The sequence below is a fragment of the Morus notabilis genome, unplaced genomic scaffold, assembly GCF_000414095.1.
Source record: "Morus notabilis unplaced genomic scaffold, ASM41409v2 Scaffold54, whole genome shotgun sequence".
Taxonomy (NCBI): Eukaryota; Viridiplantae; Streptophyta; class Magnoliopsida; order Rosales; family Moraceae; genus Morus; species Morus notabilis.
Window position 1 is genome coordinate 350,967 of NW_010365453.1, and position 4,014 is coordinate 354,980.

Consider the following 4,014-nt stretch of genomic DNA (forward strand, 5'->3'; position numbering starts at 1 on the left):
CGGGGTTGGAGGTCGTGCCGCATGTCGTTGAACTCAGCTCGTCGAGATCTTTCTATTGACACCGGTGGTGTCAAAAATGGAGGTCGGAATCTTAACTTGAGTATTTGGCCATTGATGGTTTGTGTGAGAGAGAATGTGAGAGGAGAGAGAGAATGAGCGAGAATAAGAGAAAGAAAGTGCAAAAACCCTAAAAATTTCACTATATAAAGTATCTGATTAAGGCAAGATTACGTGCCTGATCTTATCCTCAATTATTTCCTCTAAACAGATTAAATTTATACTGATTAGAGGTAATTAGTTTAGCTCACGTAAGTTAATCTACTACTTACAGTCCAATATTAATTTCTGAATAATTCAATATTGTTTTATATTCTTACTCGCGTAATATTTCAAACTGTTTCAAGTCTTGAAATTAATTTTAGACTGAACAAATTCTAAATTTTAATTTTCTGTATTCTATCCCGAGAATGACGTTTCTGACAGTGTCAACTCCCGAGCTCATATTGTACCCATCTACTATAGGTATTTATCTTGCGACTTTAACCTAACTGTCTAGCAATTAAGGATTTTTTTCTTCTTTTAAAATGCTAGTGCGTTTTTTTTTTTATACGCCGCTAACATCGTGCCGTGCTTAGAGATTCTTGAAATTAAGATTCTCAAACTATACTTGTACTGAAAATTATTCCGCCTTAAAATACGGTGAGAATTTATCGATCGAATTTACTTGATCGAAACATGAACTTAACATGAAATTTGCTATAGAATTTAGGAATACATATATTAATTCCATAAATCCTCCATTCACAATATAACATAATATTTTCTAAGAAAATCCTTGGCTTAAAAATACATGAATTGTATTATTTAAGGTCTGGAATTTTCTCAGTCATTACATTAAACCACCATATCTTGAAGGTGTCAACTATCCATGCTGGAAGGTTCGCATGAAAGCCTTATTAAAGCCATTGACGAAAAGGCTTGGTGCTTAGTTATAACAGGTTGGATGCATCCTACAACAAAAGATGCTAAAGGAAAGACCATTCTTAAACCTGAAGAGAAATGGTCTAGTGATGGAGATAGGCTTGCCAACAACAACTCGAAAGCCTTAAACGTCATTTTCAATGCCGTGGACATCAATCAATTCAAATTGATTTCTACTTGTAAAATGGAAAACGAGGCGTGGGACATTCTCCAAACTGCTCATGAAGGCACAACCGTGGTAAAGGCCTCAAAGTTACAAATCCTAACGACTCGGTTTGAGCAGTTACAGATGAAGGAAGACGAGTGTATTGCTGACTTCAATTCCAAACTCTGCAACATAGCAAATGAAGCCTTTGCCCTCAGAGAAAAATATTCAGAGGCCAAATTGGTGAAGAAAATGCTGCGATCCCTTTCGGAGTGTTTCGCTTACAAAGTTGCTACGATCAACGAAGCAAATGATGTCGAGGCCATGAAGTTAGATGAACTCACGGGATCTCTCCAGACTTTTGAGTTGAAATTCAAAACTCCCAAGAAAGACAAGGGGATTGGTCTTCCAGTCGACATGGGAGACTCTACATAAAGAGATGAATCCGATGATGATGAGGACCTGAATGAATCCATTTCTTCGTTGACGAAAAATTTCAACAAAATCTTGAAAAAGATGAACGAGAAAGGGAAATTTTCTGAAAATTCAAAAAAATAAAAATTCCCAGAAGAAGAAGTTCTTGTCATCACAACAACATGAAGAAAAGAAGAGGAACAAAGGCATTTAATGCTGGGAATGTGAAGGATTCGGCCATATTCAAGCAAGATGTGCAAACACTCTCAAGAGGAAAAACAAGGCAACGATGACGTTGACATGGAGTGATGATGATTCGGATGAGAGTCTAGATGATGCAGAAGATCATACAAACAATAACGTGGCCATTATTGTAAGTACAAGTCTCCCGAGTCATAAATGACTGAATTCTGACATTGTTTTAGAATATATAACAATAAAAACAGCAACAGAATCTGGCGAGAGTCCCAATAACACAGATTTTGTGATCGAATCTGATGATGACAGTGATGATGAAGAGCTGAGCCTCAGCAAGATACAAGAGGCTTACAAGATGATGTACAACAAGTGGCTTGTGGTTTGCAAAAACAATGTCTCTTGAAGAGAAAGTTGCTTCCCTCACCTGTGAGAAAGAAGAATTAAGGAAGGCAACAACAAACTAAGATATTCTGGCCATTTAAATTCAGAAAAGGCTTGTTGAAACCGGAATTGAGTTGGAGCAAAGCCAGAGAAATCTAAGGATACTCAACACAGGTATGATCAAGTTAGATAACTTGCTTTCACAACAAAACGTTAGTAGTGATCATTGGGGCTCGGCTACAATGGTCAAGAAACCTTAGGAAAGATCATTTTTGTGAAGGCAACCACCAGCTCTGTAGCATAGCATTCTCAAACGTCATAGGTAAAACAAGGTAAGCAATTTGTAGCAAAATTTGTTGTAACAAAAAGAGCAACAAATAGATTTGTTACAATTTGTCTTATTATAATGTACCTGGACATATTAGGTCTCTGTGCTATAAGTACATAAATACATTAAAAAGAGGTATGCAGGTGAGACCTTTTAATTTTGGCAGAATAAAGCAAACACCTAAAATAAAGATTGATTCAACTCCAAAAAATCAAGAAAAGTTTGGATTATAAAATTTGATTTGAGGTGTTTCGATGCTCATACTTCTTTAAAAACTTATGCTATTGACTCTTAGTACCTTGACAGTGGTTGTTCCAAGCATATGACAGGTGAAAAGAATTTTTCTGAAAAATTACCAAAGTTGTTCCAGCAGTCATATGAACTTTGATGACGGTAGGATGTGTTCTTGATCATTGGATAATTGTTACATTCTGTTACACCCACACACATTTCACAAACTTTGAAAATTGGTTGACAGTGAAACAATTGTTTTAGAATTTGTTGCAACAGGAAGACAACTTGTTAACATTTTTACTAAAGCTCTTGATGCATTGTGGTTTAAATCCTCGAGAAAAACTTTTGGAATTATGTATTTATTTATTTATTTCATTTTTGTGCCACTACAAGAAAAAGGTGTTTTTGCCACGACTTTTTCTCGTCGCAAAAACCCCCATGTCGTTACAAATAATAGTTTTTACGACGACATGTCGCCGCAGATATGTCGTCGCAAAAAAATAGTCGCAAATACTTTTTTTGCGACGACACAGTGTCGTCGCAAATACATTTACGACGACATTTTTTTTTGCGACGACACACATCGCTAATACCCCATTGTTTAATTTGTCGTGATATAATATTTTTTACGACGACAATTTCAAAATGTCATCGCAAATAATTACCCTTTTTTGCGACGACAAGTATAAAAAAGTCGTCACAAAAAACTGAAATAAATTTTTTTTTTTGAATTTTTAAAAAAATGGCAATTAATTAATTTTTAATAATTTTAATTAAACATTATTATGTTACATACTGAATATAATTTATTAAGATACATTAAGAGTAAAATATAAATTAATATTAAAAACAGTAAATCTAAATAAATTTATAAAATATATTATGAATACTACATGAAGTGCATCTATAATGTTCAACAAAATATAAAAGTCTAAATAAAGTGAAAAATCAAACAAAACATATAACAGACCTATTTGTCTAGGTTTGCAGCATCGCCAATAGCTGAATCATCATCAGGACTGTCATCATCTGAAGGAGGCAGAGGAGCGTCTAGGTTAATTGGTTCTGGACGAGCAATCGTAGGTAATTGGATGTTGGGCTGCAATTTAGACACCAACTCTAACATCTTCATCTGATTGTCATAAATCTTCATTTGTTCCCGGTACGATTTCTTTAAATAACGAACCATACGCGGGTCAGGTTGAGCCGATGATGTTGCGTCCGAGAATGAACCAGCAGATGAAGGAGAAGCCCCGGAGTAATGCTTTTGGGAGAGCATCGGACCCACTCCTTTCTTATGTCCTCTACGCATGCCAAGAACTTGCTCCAAAAC